Below are 20,788 nucleotides of genomic sequence, written 5' to 3'. Positions count from 1 at the left end.
CGCCGCCGCCGCAGCCGTCGCTGGTCGACGAAAGAAAAATTCCTGGTCCGTTTGGGACGCGACACCGCCGGAATAATTCCGGCGTTCCTCGACGGTTCTTTCCTCCACGGTTCACTGATTTTATGAAAGCAACGTCCATGCCAAAATTCCACTGTCTTTTAACACCGTTGACTTTCTCGAGTGGATTGTCAAACGGAAAATGCCAGTGACAACGCTGGAACGCGTCCTTTCACCGACTGGTTTCGTTCACCACGCGTGTACCAATTGCGAATTCTAATCGCCAACTTGTATAGAATCCAGTTTTTCGAGGAACTTCGGCGTAGAGCAGATGGAACGCGCGCTTTTCGTCGTGATTAGTAGATAATTACCATCGAGTCGAAGACAGAGTTGGATAAAGTCCGATACAGGTTTCTCTAAGACGTACATGCGTCTGCTGAAATGTCTCAGGGCAGTTATCTTTAGACGCGGATTTTTATGCAAATTTCTGTTTACTCTATGGACACAGCTAGAGAAATAGAACTTAAAATAGTGATTTATTTTACGTATAAAATGTATGTACCTTTAAATTTAAAGATTTAGTTATATCGTATTCGCTTAAACGATCGTTTAAACTTGTTCAAACTTGTGCATTATTTTGATTATTTACATGGCGAGAAAGGTTTATCGATGAGCTATCAGTTTTAATAAAAAGATGCACGCAATTTACGATTCAAAATTACTCGTCGATAAACCTGTTCATTATCGTTATTAAGTAACGCTGGTGATTTAGCTATCAATGCAAGAATTTAAACGTAAACTGCTTCTTGATTGCGAACTCTATTAGACGACGGTAGTACGAGGCACAGAACATGTTAATGATTAGCTAGGAAATCACATTGATCGATAAAACATTTGATCGATGAATGAAAGATTTATCATCGATCTCTGGTTAAAAATCACTCACCTGACGGCGAATTCTTCGAAATGGACGTCGAGATAGGTTCCGCCTTGGAAGCCATAGTAAAATGAATTTCTTGCCACGATCCAATACGAGCGAAGGCTGCATCGAAGAAACCCAATCAGCCCGGTGAATCATTACCGGTACAAATTAACCTGAATTCCCCGTGACGCGGCTGCACCGTAGCTCGATCTGAGTTTTATCACGAGGATTAGAGTGGCTTGCTCCCTGAAGTGTGCAGCCCTGGCAAAAACAAATCCGGTATCGCCGGCGTGAAATTCGTTCGACGATGCAACATATCTGGCCGACGCGTACCGCGATTCAACCAAATCAAACTGGACAACTTACCCACGTATGAAAATATACATTGGGAAATTAAATAAAATTCTATAATATTCTATAAAAATTCGAGGCGAGAAACAGCGACGATGAAGAAATTAAGGTGATTAGAATTATAGAATAGAGAGTAGAATAGAGAGACAGAGTACCAAGATTCCTCCGAAGCATTCGATACAAATTAAGTCTCATTTTTGTACATTTACATTAGCAGAAGCCTGAAGAAGGTTTACGATCGCTTTATGCGTATATTAGTTAATTTTGTACCAGACGTTTCTCATCGTGTTGCTGACAATCATCTATTCCGTAGCGTACGTTATATTTGTTCAATGCTCGCCTCAAATGCAGTTACGTTTTATAAAATTACGCTATCTTTGCTTAATCAACGAGTTATTCTATATCAGCATTCGTATGACAGATGCACAAATATTCTCGCGTCAGAATTACATAAAAAAACCAGGCAAGGTACCGTGGAAGAAGATCGGAATGATTCTTGCCCGGTCATCTTATATTCCCTTCGAGTTGTTCGTTGCTAAGTCAACCGAAAATGTTGCGTTCTTCGACGAAATCCTATTCGTCCAGAAAATTTGCCTTCGTGGGAAAAAAAGAAGAGCAGCGCTCGCAGAGGTTTTCAGTCGAATCCGTGGAACGTCGGCGGTGCAAAAAAAGTTAGGAAATTTTCCGGCGCGGGATGACTGCAATTATAGCAAGCGGCGCAGTGTCGAGTTCGAACACAGGCTATCGGCCCCTGACGGTCGATGTAACGACAGTGATAAATCCTTTTAAGGAGCGTCTAGCTGCTTTTAACGGTCGACAGCACGCTATCGTGGCTGTAACGTGACTGAACAATCCGTAACCGAGAGATAATTGTTCGCAGTTATGCGGATAACCATGGACCAATCCGTTGGCAAGAAGCTCCTCCGCAAAGGCGGGATTGTTTCGCGAAATCTTGCGTCGTAAAATGTTCTCGTTCGCGAACGCGCGACTCCCGCCGCGTAATCATACGAAATTTAGTTAGCCGACAGATTACTGTCCCTCGGTCTGGCGAGCAAATTGTGGCTGGCTAATTAATTCCAAGCCCTAAGCGAGTAAACTGGGGTAAGCTACTAAAGAAAGATGACAAAAAGAAGCATGGTTGTCGATGATTTTTCTCGATGTGATGTACATAGTGGTAGGATGATAAAAGTAATTTAGAAAATTCGTATTTAAAATTCTAATGGATCAGGTGGAAGAAGAAACTTCATGCAGGGAATATTGTTAATGGCCATTTTCATCGTACACGAGTTTGTCCGCTTTGCGTGCGATTTTAATCGTTCAATGTTAAATTCCCATTTAATTTTATGGATCTAAGCTACGATATTTTTATTGGTAGTTGAATTTCCTTATAAATAAACTTCGTACAGAAAGAGAGATCTGATTTTTCCCATGTTTTCTAAGCGTTGAAACGCACAATTGTACATGCCTAATAACGACTCATAAATTCACAGAAATATCCTGCGGACAAATACGTCTCCTACATCTTCGTCAAAGAGATTTAAACAGAATCTGACATATCTTTTTCTACGTTTATCTATAACCAACCTGTCAAAAGAAAATCGCTATAGTCCACTCTGAAAATCCCTCTTCGTCCCTCGACTCTGAGTGTAAGAAGTTAAGATAAAATTAAAAAGCTCCAACGATCGAAACTATCACACTTACTATTCCAACTATCGAGTTAAGAATCCCGAATTGCAACATTCTCGTACTTCGAAATGAATTTTACGAGGGACCATAGAAAAATCTCTTCGCGGAGGTACTCTTGAAACGACATTAATCGATCTTCTTCGCCTTCGAGCGGCGATCCGGCTACTGGAATAGTTCCCAGTGCGTCGTATATTGAACGATCAACGACGGTAGCGACCGGCAGCTACCGGTTCAGAATCCTGGAACATACAATGACTGGGATGACTTGCCGGCAGAATCAGCCGCGGAACGTCTTTCGATACATTAAATACCGCTCAGTCATCATTCGTGCAGTAATTCAAGGTCGCGATTACAAAGTCAATACATGCTGCCATCTATCTGCATCTCGACATCATGATTTTTCCCCTTTTCCCTTTTCGTCGTGGGTATTTGGCGTAGGAAGATCGTTGATGAACGTCGTTGCTTCTCTTCGCGCCCTATGCCGCTTTTTCTTCGTCCCTACTGCGTCACTTCCGGTCAAATCGCGCTTCTTCGATCGTGTTCCTTCGTACTATCTCCTTCATCTGTTTGTCTTTAATTTCTTGGTAAACACGAACTCTTTGGTACTCTCGTTCGTGCTCTCAGATATTGATCTAAACGTTTATTTTCGTTTTTGACGTACAGAGTAAGTGAGGTTTTTACGTGTGATTCTTGAAGCTTCTGCTCGTGAAAATGTGTCAAAGAACGCGTCAAAGAATGTCTTAGTACAAGAATGTCTTGTGGGTATTGTAATACAGAGCTATATTTTTAAATTAGGAATACTTACTACCGAAGTATCAAATATTTTCTTTCTTTTTCAATATTTCTTCATCTGCGTATTTTTATAATATTTATACAAATACTATATTTCTACAATTTTTTTAAATACATAATTCTACAACCTACATATCGAGCACAACGAACGATGAACATTGTGTTCGTGGTTCTCTCTTGATTTGTACGATATAATTCTGTAACTAATACGCGGAACACAACAATCGGTGCAAGGCCGTAAATTTCTGTCTATTTCTAAGCCGAAGCTTCTGCAACAATACTGCAGCAAATGTCCACAATAAAAAAAGAAAAAAGAAAGAGATAATATCGCGATATAGAAAACCCATTCATTTTCAGAAATTCGTCACGTTTAGTCATCGCGTCAGAACGTATCCGTCCTCTCTGAACATCTTACAAAGTAAACGGTGTAAACGTTGAAAGGGTTAATCAACGTCGCAATTAAATCTGGATCGCACCCCCGCACACGAAAACGTACGAGATTAATCGAGCTTGAATACAAGAATGAGAGCAACAGAGTACCCTTACAAAGTCGGCTCCGGCCGTTTCCTCCTTCCCCTCATTTTTCCCGATTTTTTTGCGATTCCTCCTCACTGTGCGCCCTCTCTTCATGGCTGATCGACCGGAGTCTTTAGAGTCGGTCGGTCGAGTCTCCAACGGGCGGCAGCCGCGTTTGATGTCGTGTGACGAATGTCCGTGTTGGACGCGCTCTCCTCTCTTTCTCTCCCTTTTCCCTTCCCGTTTCCTCTCTTCACGGACATTTCTCTCTTCTTTCCTCGTATCTCTCCGCTCTCCTCGTTCGGCTCACGCGGGATTCTTCTCTTTCATACGAATTCTCCACTTGGCTGCCCCAACTTTGTCCAACTTCTCTTCCATATTTTCGTTCCGATGCATCATCGATCGTAAAGTTTCATTTGCAGCCGCGTGGCAAGTATCCAGTGGTTTCGCTTTCGGAGAAACAGGTGCAGGTGCGTCGAGTTTGAAGGATACGAAGTTGCGTAAAAATCCGTTGCCGTCTATCGACGAGTGTTCCAGCAATGTTTTAGCTTTTCAAAGGGCTGGAACGCTTAAAGCGATTGAAAATCAAACACGTCACTTTGGAAGTAAAATTCACGATCGCGAATGATCACGATCACGATACACGTGGAAGGTAATACGATAGTTAGAAGGTGATCCACACGACGCTGAACGTGTACGTTGGCGAGCACCGACTTGGTTGAAAAATTCCTGGCATGACGAAGTACAGCGTTTAGACGAATCAGAATCGAGTACCGTGAAAAATCCTCGTCTACCGGGAAGAAAAAATTGAATGCCATCGAAGAAGCGACGTTAAGTCCGAATCTATACGTCCGCGGTACAAGCGATCGATCGATCCACCGGTGGAGCAGCTTATTTCGCAGTCGATCCGGTCGCGAGTTCCTTTTTGCCCTGCCTTCGGATCGTGGTATAAAGGGCCCTATCGGATGTTTCTAATTTTCTGTTGGCGCGCCTCCGAACTACCTCGCGCAGCTCGCTATATTGGAATCTGCGAGGAAAAAGAGAAGATTGAAAAGGGGAAAGAGACTGGGGATCTTTTAAAAATTGAGACTGAAAAGGGAAGAAAAACAGGGCGTTCGAGTGTGACGAGGAAATTTCGAAGTGGAACTATCTGCCTCGAATAAAAGAGAAAAGGAACGAACCATTTCCCACTTGACGAAGGAGATCCGGTGATCTCGAAACGATTTGAATTAGGATTAACAATTAATATAACTTTTGAACTTTGTTATTTGTGCTATAAATCCTATAATTTTCTTTAATGCACTTAACTATCGTTCACGATTTTTATCGTATAATACGTGGAACGCTAAATATTCGACGATATCAGTCGAGGATCAAATATCTCGCTAAGTTATAACTAGATTATTTATGCAACTACGGAATTTTGCGAAGATGATTAACAAAGCGGAATTCGGCTAGGAAATTGTTGTTTTATCTATCGTAACAAATACTACGCTTTGGATATTTTACATGTCTATACATCTTTGTTCTGTGCAATATTGCATCTTCAAGTTTCACGTAAATATGTCATATCCCGGACAAAAATTGAGAATTTATCGTAACTGTGACTATCGTCGATAGCTAATCAAAGGAACGTTACGAGCCTTCCATTCTATTCGCTCGAGAATCGTTTAGAATGTATAAGGACGATCGTTTCCGTTTGTTTCCGCTGTTCCAGAGGATCTGGAAACGCGGCGGAATTCCGCGAACAAAATTCTACGCTGTTCTCGAGCATCTTCCGACCGAGAATTTCATTCTTGTGGCCCGCGGCGTTGCGCGAACTCGGACGAGCTCTCGGGATACGAGCAATAACGAACGATAAGTCGTGTTCGAGAATCAATAAAATCATCGTAAAGCTTTCAGCATCAGTCCCGGGAATCGTATAATTTAGAGGAAAATACACTCGGCCGGGAGCTGGCGGAAATGTTTGTTCGACGAAGACCATCCATTTAATACCAACGATCGTTTCGCGAAACTGGTATCGCGTTTATTTTATTCTGTTCGACAGTTAGAAATTGTATTTAGTTTCTTCTAGCGAATAATTGCGAATCGAACGCGAACTACGTCGTATTCGTTCGATTGGAATATCAACGCGAGGATAAAATTGTTGGCGATAAAATGGGAAGCTTCTTCGATAAAATTGAAATCCAAGTACAATTTGTTTATGATACGAAGCCGATAGATCTCTGAGAAGCCAAACCGATCAACTCCGTCTCTTTTCATCATTTTCATGATTTCTTCGTTTTAAAAACTTGTTTTAAAAATTGAAGTCTCAGAAACGGTGCTAAAGAAATTTTATCGCAAGGTGAAATATGTCGATAATAATAAGTTTGAACAAGTGTTGGAACATTTTTACGATCCACTATGAGTACCGGTGTAGCAATTGCGTACTACGCACGATGAATATTTTCATAAAAAAGATTGAAATATATGGAAGAATACTATCGCGAGACTGTGTACTCCGCAAAATGGAAAATTCTCTTTCGCAACAGCAAAATAAATTACTACGATATACCAAAGTATCTCGTAAGTACCTCGATGTTCTTCAACGAACATCCTTTCGATTAAAAAAACGTTCTACTAACCGCTTTAAACTCTATCGCGAATAGAGTCGTCCGATCTTTTGGCGCCACTAAAAGCTCGCGACGATTACCGAGCCATCAGAAGGCGGAATCACAGCTAAATACTCGGGCTAATAACAATGTTCGACCGGATGAAATCGTTCTAATTACAACGCCCGGTGAAAATTGAGCCATTATTAATCGGCCACTTTTCGTTACCGCTACAGGAACATTGTAGTTGTAAGCCCGAGGGTCGCATCTCGTTTCTTTTTTTTTTCATTTGGCCGGAAGACCGGTAGCCAGAGATCAGTAGCCGGAACACCGTAATTATTATCCTTAATTGTCGAGCCTTTCGAGGATAAGATCGAAGGAAGGGTTCGAATGGAGGGGAGCTGCGGGGAAAGAAAGAGAGGTCCTCTCGAGGCTGATCGTCCTGTCCGCTCGATGGCCCCTTCTCTACGCTGGCCAATCAGCGACCCCGGTACCTTGACTCCTGGACCCTCTCAGAAATAAATCAATTAAGCCGATGCAGGCTTAAAAGGCATCGTCATCATCATCGACTTGGCCTTCCAACTTGAAAATAATCGAGCGAAGCTGCTTTAAAGAGGAACAGAGAGCAGATCCTCCTGTTCCTCTCGCGTTGCGCCCTGATGTTAAAAGGCATCGAGTATATTCACCAGCCAATACCGCTGATATCGCAATCAACGATCTTGTGCACGCGGAGAAAAATCGCGAGTATGATTTTATAATACACGGGATATTTGATGGCTTAATAACGTCTCGGCTGGACGGCGAACGGAGATGAAGGTTGCGTGGCAGACCTTTCAGGATTAGAGCCAGGGAATTACCGAGAATAAATGCAACGTGCTTTCGCTGGTAATGCACGAGGAAAGTATCCGGCCATCTTGAATATCTTGAGAACCCCATCTCTCCAGATCTTGATGGAACGTGGCTACTATTTAAAATAAATCTTACTGCGTGTGCTAATGGTCGTAGGTACATATTTGGATATCGGCCGATTTGCGGTGAGAGTATCTGAAAACTAAATTAAGCTACGAGGTAATGAGAAATCGATAAGGAAAGACAGCGGCTATTATCTTCTTATGGGATCGATATATTACGAATTTGAATTATACGCTGAAAAGTGTAGCAACCGTATGTGAAAGTTAAGTACGTGATTCGTCAATGTAGCTTTAAATGTCAGTGTTCGAACGAACAGCTATGGGTTCAGCAGAATTGTTTCTATCTCGCTCGTGGCTCGCCAATTCAACTCGAATGGAAATTAAAATCGCCATCGAAGGAGATTTCGAATTTTGAACGTAATCGAGAGGATGGAGCCGTTTGATGGCAAATTCTCCGTAACGAGCAAATTGTTTTCTGCGGTTCCTTCGAAAAATAAAATAGGCGAGACTAGAACGAAGCGTGGAAAATCCGAGAGAACGTATTTCAAACGTTAACGAAGGTGGAATTTTTGATACAAAATAGTTGGATCGCTTCTTGGACGTGCCTCGTATTTGTTATAAAACTGTTGCTTCTTTGCGCCAGAAATATTGCTTAATCGATATTATTTTCTATAAAATAGTTTCTAGAAGAAAGAGGACAAAACGAGATCAAGTAGAATCGGATCGTCTGTCGTCAGACAAATTTTGCAACTGTCTCGAATATCGTTTCGTAATCTTTTTTGTACACCTGTTACTATAACGGCCATATGGAATTTAGGTGTTGGCGATTGTAGAAAAATGTTTCATTTTCGTTGAACGTATCGAAGCATGAAAAAGCAAAAGGACGACGGTGTCGAAACGATCGATAGCTTTCTTCCTTTTTAACGATTAGCGATCGAACGCGTGGCTCTCGATGTTTGCATTTCACGCGTCACGATCTGCATTTCGCGCGATGCAATTTTCTTGCAGCGATTCGCTGTACGAGAAAGCGGGTGTCGAATCGGTCGCAAGAAATTACAACTCGAGGGACACGGAGGTATCGAACGCCTGGAAGAAACGGGATTAATAGACACGTGTCTCGTCGGTGTCGAAAGAAAGGGAAGTTTCGTTGGGAGCTGCAGATACTTGGCTGTCTTTGTGGTTTCTCCACTTACTGTCAGATAGAAACGTATATTTTTGGAGATGTTTTGCTCGTCTTTATGTGCGAAACGTTATTTGCGAAGATTGTGGAATCACGATAGCGAAGAAATAAATAATTATTCGAACAGGAGGATTATTTGGAAAAAGTTCAGAAACACGGAACCAAAGAAGCAAGAGAAAGGAATCGCAATGGACTAGCCTGGAATTTTTCATCGACAAATTCACTCGTTGTAAATTCTCTCTGCTGAATTTTGTAATTCATATTACAAGAAAAGTTATTTGCAATCGTAAGATCGTGGAGGTGAGATTGAACGAGAAAGACACGAAAGGAAACGATTATGGTTTTCCATATTACAAATAGATAAATTACAGTTTGCCTGCCTTATAATAAATTCGATTCGTCTTCGTGGCACAGATATTTGCAACGATCGCGCGATGATAACTCCGAACAGCCAGCTACCGCTATTCCGGAAATAACAGAAAAATAAAGCTAATATTCTCACCCCAATAGCCACCGCTGAAGGGTGGCGTACCCCCTTGGAAATTCGGTTTGCCATGAATTTTTCGATCCGCCAATTCCCAGCTGCGTCCAATATGAGATTCGTCCCTGGCATACGAGATGTTTTTTTCTCCGCTGTTCCACCACCGTTCGCACCCCCCCGGTCCCGATTTTTTGTCAGCTCGTTTCGGTCACTCGCGATTCTCGCCTTCCAGCCTAAGTTAATATTAATGGGGATATTTATGGGCGTGGGTCAACGCTGGTCACCGCGAGAGTACCACTGATAAAAGGAAATCTGAAAATGCCATGATTTATGGCCGCGCCACTGTTCCAACATCACCCCCGCCCCACCTTCTTCATATGCGGCATCGAAATTTCCCTTAAACGGTGAATAAGTTATACGGTGGGTGCTGCATTCTTCCCTCGATCCGCATACATCTCGTTTTGCTTCGTAAATTCTTGGGAAGCTCGCGAATCACCGGTTAAATCGATGGCTTTTTCGCTGAAAGCGTCGATTAAACGGCGATTTGGTTTCATTGCTCGTTCTGCACGGTAGATTCCACTCTGCGGACGTAGGAAATGCTAGCTTATTTGTACAAGAGTAATCATTTGAACGAGAGTAGAGTCGCTATTAGAGTTTGTGATAAAAGGTTGCCAACGATGTTTCAATGAGAATTAATTCTAGAAAAGTAGAAATCTTGGTATATTCGGAAATATACTATAATCGAATATTAGTTTGGGATCAGTTGCTTCAGAGTATAAGAAGCGAAATTTTTATAACAAAACAGCCTCGATGTATTTGACAATAAATTATTAAATTATACACACATAAATATAGTAAAGATAGATAAATTAGTACAGGCTATTTTACAACAAACAAATCAGATTTTAATCGTTGATTTATATTTGTTTAAACGTCTCGATGATCTTCTATTCTGTTGCAATAACCGCGACAATAAAATGCTGCAAAACAACGTATCAGATTGCCCAAAATGTTCCTTTCGCTTTATAACGAAATAATATCTGCACGACATTTGTTGTTTTATTTCATTGAATTATGTATGATTCATTTTGCAATAATAGAACAAAATGAAACAAATTATATTGTACATCTATTATTTCCTTATGGAACGAAAGGAACTTTTGGGACAACCTACTGTAAACTTTTTTTTTTATTAAACATAAGAAACAATATGATACTATCTTTAATTCGTTCTAGAAAAGAGTGTGAATTTGCACGAACATCAACAGTGTAATTGTAACCCGTACACCGATCATTTGCAGCGTCTCGCACAAGCGAATTGAACATCACAAACTCGTCTTGTGAATTTTTTTTCTGCCGGTCTGTTCACGGTTTTTGGTTTCTACTTGCATTCAGCGCTAATCAGAGGCGAAGCATCCAAGCAATGTTCTAATAAAGTCAGGATAATTAGAAGGCGAGGTGAACAGTCGCGAAAGGGACACCCACTTGCCATGGCATTGTTTTCAGTGCGAGTGACAAGCGTTTCCATAATTCACCTAGAAGCAGCTTATATAAACGGCGGTCGATGAATATTTATACGGTCGTTGGACCGCGTTTACCATTTCCATTAAACTTTATATTTCCGGGTTCCACTGAAAACGGTATTACGAGCACGCTGGAACGACCTGCTCGCGAAAGAAGAGCCGCACGCCTCGCATTTATGCGAGAAAACGCTTAAGTGTTTTATCGATGGCACTTAAGGCATGCCGTTTCGAGTTGTAATTATCCGTTGTTTGGAAGACACGATCTACTTAAGCGTCTGACCATCGTCGTCCCTACGTCTGACTATTTAACGATCGATTTTATTCTCCCCGTCATCATATTTCGTGGAATGATCTTTTACTCGTTTTTATCGCGAACTACACCTGCCCATTTTTCTTTTCCCTTCGAGAGAACAGCAGAATATTTTTGCGTCTCGCGCGTTACCATGAATTTTTGCCCGAATAGATTTCGATACTTTTTAACGAGACACCCATAGCATTATATTATCGTACTGGTCTTTGTTTATAACTATATTACAGAAGAATCGCAATTTATATTAGATCATGAAATTCCTCATAGTGAGAATTTAGAAAATATATATCAGTGTTGCAAATAAACATGTACATATATCGACGAGTAGAAATAAAAATTCTTATCTTCTATAAAATATACGTATATATATACCGTTAATACTATTTTTATTACCAGATATTAACATTTGAAGAAAAATGAAACGTTTCTCTCGAAACGAGTATTTTGAACGTGTTAACTAAATTTTACAAGTATCGAGCGAAGAGCTCGAGCGATTCTTAAAGGTATCGTAAATTCCCGCTCAGGAGAGCGGCTCTTCCTGGTCGTTCGTTAAAACATAAATCCTTGGCAAGTTGCATATTCAGCAGCCATTCGAACACAAATGACAAGGTAGCAGTTTTCGTGTTTCACCTCGTGATCGTTTTACGAGTTCTCTGGTAAACTTGACCCAAGATATTGCAAACAGCCAGAAACGGGAAATGTAAAACACAAGAATTTCGAATTCCATCGACTAAATTAATCAAAGTGATTATACGAAGTTTCTCCTTTGTCTTACGCTTGACGATAAATGCAGTGAAAGACGACACGAGTTCCTCGACAAACTTGCTCACGGTTATCTTACACTTTCAAGCAGCCAAAGACGAGAAATACGAGACGCGAAAGTTTCTAATTTCATCAAAAAATTGATCCAGGTGTTATATAGAGCCTCTTCTTCGTCTGATATTTGAAAAATGGCGCGTTTGACATAAAATTCTCCGGGGGATCTATGCGAGATTAACGAGAACCACGTGTCTGGTATTATCGGCACGCACCCAAGACCACTTGTTCGAGGGAGCAACCTGTAGAGGCTGGCATACCGCACAGCTCGTACAACCACGTACGAGAAACGAAGCAGGAATTCAGGGTTAGCTGCTCGGCCAAATATAGATCGGAGTTATATGTGGGAACACGTGTACGCGGCCATAAATATCTCCTTTACGTTTCGTGAGTGCAATAAGACCGAGCTGCGACCGAACTACAGATGCGCTATGCATAATTGGACGGCCCGGCATTAACCCACTGACAGTGGAATTAATTTTCTTCTGTTTCTTCTTCATTTACTTTTCTAGTCGTTTCCCGCTCGTTTTTACTTCGGAAGACAGTGAAACGAAAGAAAGGGGTGCAGTGAAAAGTTGAAATTTCGCATTTCGACCATGTTCCTCTGCTTCGTGGCTTGTGGAGAATTGTCAAAGTCTTCGATCGTATATTTTCCTGAAACAAAACAGTTATATATTGTATTAGAATGAATTTTATAACACGGTGATCTACTAAATAAAACTATCAAGTACTCCGTGATACACCAGAAAATCCGAAATTTCCATTTACGTTGAAACGTTATGTATCCAATTATCTCTCGACTGTCTAACAATTATCGTATCGTCGTGTATTCGTCGCACTGTCACGAATTATTAATTATGATCACTCGTAGCAATATTCTAATTCCAACTTCCAAAGAAAAATTCCTGTTTCGAGAGAGACAGAAAACTAGATCAACTATTGAGAAACGGAAAACAGGACAAAAGAGATTAAAAATCTCTCTGTTAGAACGACGGTACAAACATCTACGTCCAAAGACGAGGTTCCCGATGGAAAATCCGAAGCAACCCATCTCTGGCTGTTATCACGGAAAGCTGGTCGCGAATGCGAAGCCATAAATCTGAGGGAAAGATTCACGCCTATCGGGCTTCTCTTGGTCCACGCACGTGCACGCGTGTCCTGACCGAGGAAAGTGTCCGGTCGGCGTGCAAGGGTGACGTCGAACAGCCACCCCCTCCGGTTGCTCGGATCTCTCCTGGCCTCCTGGCTAGGCCGATCTCTGGAAGATTTGTCCCCTAATGTAGTCAGTGAGCCTCGGGGACGGCTGCGGCGATGGGGTTCGCAAGTAGGCGTCTAGAAAGTGAGTAATGCTCACGACAAACGCAGCCCCCGGGGGGCGAGCAGGGGTTGGACCCGAGAGAAGATCCCGCCAGATAGGGTGCTAAGCGACACGCTAAGACCGCTTACTATCTGCGTGTCTCCTCGAGCGTTGCTTTTCCCTCTGATATCCCACCCTTCCTTCTTGCCGACCTTCTGCCTCTTTGTCTTTTGTCTCTCTCTCTCTCTCTCTCTTTCTTTCTCTCTGTTTTTCCTCTTCCCGTTCTCGTTTCTTTTTCTTCTTTTCGTATCACTTGCTCGAGTATGATCTTGCTCCTGCAGATTTTAATAGGGATTCTTTTGGAATTTTAATGGACAGCAGTAAATTCTCTTTCATTTTTATGTATCGTTATTCATTTCTTTAATTATTCCGCGGAAGTGTAGTCTTTTTCTTTCCTCTTGCCTTTTGAGTTTCGCGTCTTCTCGGTTATCATCCTCTTCTTGGTCTTACGTCGAGCTGTTGGTCGTCAATTTGTTCGTAGACTTATCTTTATTTACCTTTTCTGTAAAACTTTCCTGTTTTCCTTGTTTTTGGCCTTAGTTTGAGATTTTAAGCTTCCGCAATCGCCGTACTTGTCGTGACGCCATCAACTGGTCGAAGTAAGTCCCAGTCGATTGATATTTACCGCGTCATTTGGAAAGAAATTTTAAATGTCGTCACTTTTCCTTTCCATTGTCTCTCCACGAAATTATTACGTTCTGTTCTTCCTTATTTCCGATACATATACGTACACTGTGTATATTCCTTTGTTTCTCAAAATTCGCGCGAACAACCCTCCTTGGAATTTGAATCGCGATCTTTTACGGTCCGCAATTTGCCAGGATGCTTCTTTCACCCTCGATGCAGGGTGCAAAGGGTGTTGAGTAGTCGCGAGTTTATCTACCCTCGAAACTCTAAATGGACAATTCTAAGACGATTCTATTGTCCGTCTTCGTAACGAAATCTAAAGAGAAAAAAAGAGCGAACGTCACGTTTACTTTCTTCCCAGCGTTGACGATGTCCAAGCGTCGGGAGAGGCATCCAATTGAATTAAAAATCTGGTATCATATGAACGTAGAACAGACACGTTGTGTTAATGTGATGATAACAAGTCGGTCGAAAGAGTGGCCAGGCTCGATTACTTACTTAGTCGTCATCAGAGAGTACGACGCGACGGCCGAGGATGACGACGAGGAGGACGGCTCGTGGCATGAAGGCAGCCTTTGTGTCTTGCCGGAAGCATGGATCGGCTCTTGATAGGCGACGTGTCTAAAGTGCCTCTTTTCTGAATCCCTGTTGCCTTCGTCTTTGGCATGCTCGTCTCGATTTTCTTCACTTTAGCCGCTGCACGCGTTTTAAACGTTCTTTTTAAAATTCCTGATATTTTTCAGGTGCCTGAAATAGTTTCGAACCTCAAAATAAGTGGACGTAAATAAATTATTCGTTCTTTCCTACGCTTTGTTTCATTAGTTTTCGTAGATTGTGTTTTCGTGTCCGTGAAATTAATCGAGTTATAGGAAGTTTCGCGAATCGATATGGAGGCTGATGATATCAAGGATTCTAATATATCTTTCTCGATACTTTTGCTAATTGATTCCTTACGCAAATCCCACTATAGTAAGCTACAAGGAAACAATTTTATTCGTGAAAAGCATGTAACACCTTATCGAGAACTATTTTTCACTCTGAGGACCTAACTACATAAGACATAACTACAACTACTATCTTGCGAACTATAATTTCCAACGAATAAAGTAAAGCTGCGTTTGACAATCATATAATACGCTTATTGAGCGAGCGAATTGTATTTGCCTGTATAACGACCGTATCATAAAATCCTAATGAAATTTCACAAATCAACCAAGCATGTAGACTGTACTTGATAATTGCATTTTTCCCCATTGACTAATTTGTACCTGTATTTTAACCGCACCAGAGAAACTATTCTGGCTCTTCGATCCTTTCAATTTTACGGATCAGCATAAAATTATAGCAGGGTATAAAATCGCCGTTCCACGAGCTGGTCATTCGACGAACGAACACCTGACTCGTTTTATCGGAAACCGCAATGCAGTGAGGAATCCATCAGGCTTGGTCGAGATTTAGGTCGAATGGACGTCGTTGGACGACGTTATACTGGCAAGGGATGGAAAAAGATACAAAAGTGAACTGGTGTTGGCTTCACCCGTTATCCAATCGAGCGGAAAACTCATCAGTCACTCTACACATAACACCTTCACGGTATCTATGCCCGTCTAAAAAGTTTCTTCCTCGTCTAATCTCTACCTTCGTGGCTCCCTTCTTTTTCTTCTCGTCTCTTCCCTACCTTCCCTCCTCTGTTCGTCACGAAAGAGTTGATCTCGCTCGTCGATACGACACTCTTAACTCTTTACCAATCAGATTTTTTCCCCCCTTATCCCGGAACATTAAGGAGAAATTTGGAGGATGAACCGCGTGTTTGTAACTTAAATAAATTAAAATATTCATTACGTTGAACGTCACGCTAGTTGCCAGTTCGTACGGCGGGCTATTTCTTCAGGAATATGTAAATTATCGTAAGGTAGATATTTCCACGAATAGTTCCAGAAATAAGAAAATATATTTTTGGTTCTGGTCCACTTCTACCTGGACGAAAGTTACGTCGTTTTTTATTCAATCGATTTATTCGATCGTCTGCAAAATCTTCGTTATTAGTTAGAATTACAGCTACCTGTTGTGCAAGCTTATTTTACGAGAATGATGGAGTATTAAAGTTACTTTAAAATACGCCAAATACAAACCAAGACGTAAGAATCTATCGAGCAAGAAAAAGAAAGTAATAATAAATAAATCGGTTAGTTGGTTCAAAGATCTTTTACGTATTAAAAGAGAATGAGTATCCAAAACGGGAAGCTTTTGATAAAAATAATATTTAAGCGCCCACAGATGCTCCCTCGATATGGTCGATGACACGAAGTGTCTGTTGTACATCTTTTTTTATTCTTCTCGCGGTTTCGATGAGAAGGAGCACTATGCACTTCGTTCACACCCGTTAGACGAGTATAAAGACATCCGCCGCGGTGGCCGGGCCAGAAATCCCGTGGCCCTTCTTGAAAATAATTTGAATAATTACCGGTCCGGCTTTTTCATCGGAGATGCTAAACAGCTGTTGTCTACGCTTCTCCTCTCGAAGCTTCCGCGAGACGAGAGACAATGCAGGGGCTCCTTAATTTTCTTAAAAGACCTTCATGGATCTTGTCTTGGACTCGGTTGTCCCCTTTACCGGGGATTAGAATGACAATGCGAGTTTCTTTTTATCGATTAGAATTGCGACGACAGTGTGCGCCAGTTTTATACGTGTTATGTTTGGTAGTTGTCTTGAATTTCTTTATCGTTACTGTAATAGATATTTGACAAACCTGTCAAACAATTAGTTTTCTGTAGAAATATCGTTTACCAAAATGGATAATACGTTTTGCACGAGAATTACGAAAGCAAAACGTGTTCATATCATCGCCATTGTACACGCATCAAGTGATATCGGCAGTCATAGCCAGACGGACAGCGAGTGTCAGTCAAATCGATCAACTTCAAATTTTCTTTAAAAAATCTCTTAGTACTTGATAGATTAATTCTTCAGAAAATATCTCCCTATATCTTGTTATATCTTGGTAATAACCCAAAACCTAAATCGAATAATTTTGGTCTCTGAGATTACTCACGGCGTTTAAGTTCGTATCCAGTACGGACTTTATTTCTTCGTTCTTTACATTTTCCACTGTTTGGCCCCTTCGACTCTCGATTGGACAATTTTGTACAAATTGTTTTTCGTTAGCAACTCGTGTTTCGTCCAAAGCAGTTGGAATTGGAGAATCGGGGTGGGCCTTAATATCCGAAGACACGTTCCCCCGGTGTTCCATGGAGCACGTACGACTTCTATTAACGACAGGACACCCCCGTTTTGGCAAAACACACAGTGGGGCTGACTGGAGGCAGCGCCGAGTAATAATTCGTCGGCCGAATTAGCGCCATAAGTTTGCCGCCGCGACAGCCGCGGGGATAATATTAATCTACTTTGAATTTATACACCGTGCGGTCTTCCGCCGCCTAACTTCCTTCGTATTAAGTCCTCCCGTGGCTTTCCGCTCTCTTTCACTTGTCGTTTAAAACTTCCTCCGTTTGGGTCTTTCCTCGCCACCGTCGTTTGCAAACCAACTTATTCTTATTCTTTGATTTCGCCGTTCTTTCTCGTTGCGTTTCTCCAAAATTCTGTCTCCAACTTCGAAAGAATATCACGCAAAATTGCTCGCGAATCGCCTGTAGATCGATTGCTTCACATTTTCGAGTAATGGATTTTCTTTCGTTAGTACGTAAGGCTCGAATATTTAGCTCAGGAAATTTTCATTCTTTCGGGAAGATCTCGTCGATAAAAATTAGATCCAAGCGACACGATGATGACCGATAAAGACGATAAAATTGAAAAAATGTACTCAGCATTTTCGCTACGCCGCCGGGAATAAAGTGCGAGTACTTGGTTCCTTTCGATGATCGTTCAACGAGAAACAACCTAGTCTCTGATTTATGCGGATGATCGCCGAGCGTACAGTGGATTGCAAGGGATTAATTTAATTTTCGAACGAGTGTCTTAGAGTATAGGGAGCAGCGGGTTTATTTACTCTGCGCGCGTATTAAGACGCGGTCAGAGGAAAGGGGTGAGATTCACCCCTTCGGTGTAGACGGATAAATAACTGAAGACAGCCTGGGAATAATTTAAGGCACGCATTCTTGACAGGAACCGGTGAACTATTCCGCAAGAAATTCTACAACGTAACGCTCGATCCAAAAGTTACGTCATTTTATCAATTTTCTCCAAAGCGCAATCACAACCTGAAAGGCGAAAGATACTTTAAAAAGCTAATAGAAAAGTAAAAAATAAAAAAGCAGAGAAGTATAAACTGTGAATCTTTATGCCAGATCATATTTTATGAGCTCATCTATAAACAACTGGAATATAAACAGAATTTTGTTGCAAGGTCTAAATATTACCTTGGATATTTTACGAATATTTTTGCACGTTATATGTAGTCTGCGTGCTTGTGCGCGGTTCAAGTTGCTATCGCGCATTATTCCCATAAATGCATAAACATCCGCATTCTAATCGTCAGCGCAGCTCCACGAATTTCCTGGCAGACAGAGTTCACGCGTGGCTGATAAGGTGTCGAGGAAGGACGAGCAGTGTGGAACAAAAACGTTGGTCTACCTTAACGCGGTAAACGTCGTTGGACGCCTCGCATGCATTATGCACCGGCGTGCGGCCTGCGTTACGCCACTTACAGGCCGCATCCTCGCGTTTCTCCGTCGAACAGGCCGCGGGAAAAAAAATTTATGTTAAGACAAGCACCGCGAGTCTTCGCTTCGCTGTCGAAGATTAAGACATTCTCGGGCTAATAATTTTCATCCTCGGCCCGGAAATATTTTGTCCGTTTCTTCGCTTTTCTTCCCACTCTTTTTCCCTTTGCCGCGTTCTTCGTGAATCTTCCGAGACGAGCAACGTCGCAGAAAGAAGAACCTTCGTAGCGTGGACGGACGATGGAGATTTTTAAAATGGACGAATTTCAGATGAAATTGGACGATTTTTCGGGGACAAGGGGATTTTCCTGCGGACAATAGGTGTCAGCCGAGAGGTAGAACACGCCCGAAGGTGCGCAGCTCGAAAGCCAACTCTGCAATTATGAGCCATACCACGTCGGAGCTCGCCTCATAACGAACTCACTATATTGCCGAGCATTTCAAAACTGGCCGCGCGTAGACGCTCTTTACCTGGCCCCCCTGATCCCTCCGTTCTTCCTCTGTTCCCATCTCCGGGGACTGGACCCGCTGTTAGGCCCGAGAATAATGTTTCGGAGATGAAAGAAAGAAACTTCGGGGAACTCGCGGTGCACCGTGAATTCCTGATGCTGGTGACCTCGATCAGCCAGCTTCTGCGCGTTCCTTCTTGCTTTCTGCGAACGTTCTACCCTCTTGGTAAATCCTCGATGGAAATCGGAAACAGAGGATCGATGTTCTCGATGTAAATTGTTTAATCGTTAAACCGTTCCTGTTGCTGACTTTTGTACTTTTTGCTTTTTCTTGCTCTTTTCATTCTTTCTCTTCCTCTCTATCTCTTCTCGATAGATCTTCATCAGAGACGAAGAATAGAAGAAGATCGATATCGTCTCCTGTATCTTCTTTCTTCCTTTTTGCGATCATTTAATCTCTTCTGTAGATCCTGAACAGAGATCCTGAATAGAAAATCGATGCTCGATGATTTCTGCAAATTTAGTTTTGCTCTTCAAGTTCCAGCGTTTCATCTCTCTGACAAATGTCGAGCGAAAACGAAGAATCGGAGATGGATTCTTCGTGATTTTTTGTTCTTTCCTTTTGGCGAAGAAGTTTCTTGATAAAACGTAGAATTGTTTTGACTGGCGAGGATTCGTCGTGAGACTATCATCGCTCTTCTTCGTGTCTTTGATCATTGACTGTTCGGTATGGCGTGATCTAATTTACACCGAACCTCTGGGATTCGGCCGCTCGAAAATAAATCATATTGCAGAAGATGCCACGGCTAGCAGGAAACAGCGACCAGATGTGGGCTCGTACTTTCCGAGACATGTGTGTCCAGGCCATCGGATGACACTCGCTATATTTAGTTCTGTGGGAAAAAGGGGTTCCAGAGGCATAATTACACCTACGCGAAACCCACTCGTCTCTGAGAAATCGTTTCGTCTCGATTCCATTCGATTCTTTCGCTTTTTTCATCGCCAAAGTATTTTCCTCGTCCTCCTCGCGTTTCTTACTTTTCAGCAAACAAGCTGCCAATTATTAAATTGACGTTCGTCTTTCCTTCCCAATTACGATCGTCAATTGTTAACGATATCTCTTCCTTAAGAAGCTACAGATGTCTGTTCGTTGATTGAACGACGTTGAGAAAAAGTAGATCGTATCGTTGATGAATATGGTCGAGCTAATTCTACGTCGCAACTAATTAATAATATTAAAATTATCAAGCTACAAGTTGTAGGTCCCAGACTTCTCTCTTCCGATTTTAAAATTTCGTATCACATAGAACAGTAAAATTTCTTTTTCTTATTTCATTGATCATATTAATAAATTCGTTACCGCCACGTAAGAGAATTTATTATTTAACACCAATAATCCGCAACACGCGGATCCTACAATTTTACCAATTAATCGTTAAATTTGTCTACCTGATAAACATATTAATACATGTTTCTACAAACTGATAACGCAAGGAAAATGATCCGCAGATTAATCCTATCAATAGGTGCATACGGTTACAAAAGATTAATCGTTGGTTTGGAAGTTTATAGCAGCGAGGATCGGGTCGTTCCAAAGCA

The 20,788-nt window shown here is 41.7% G+C and overlaps 1 protein-coding gene across 3 annotated transcripts in view; it reads left to right on the top strand.

Annotated features, from left to right (window-relative positions):
- Positions 1–20,788, top strand: part of LOC100745959 (ubiquitin carboxyl-terminal hydrolase 48) — a 76,064-nt gene that overhangs the window by 45,706 nt on the left and 9,570 nt on the right. The gene's annotated exons all lie outside the window — the stretch shown is intronic.

The sequence above is a fragment of the Bombus impatiens genome, unplaced genomic scaffold (genome assembly GCF_000188095.3).
Source record: "Bombus impatiens unplaced genomic scaffold, BIMP_2.2 scf_0027, whole genome shotgun sequence".
In the NCBI taxonomy this organism is placed as follows: domain Eukaryota; kingdom Metazoa; phylum Arthropoda; class Insecta; order Hymenoptera; family Apidae; genus Bombus; species Bombus impatiens.
This window is presented reverse-complemented; position numbering and strand designations above follow the sequence as displayed.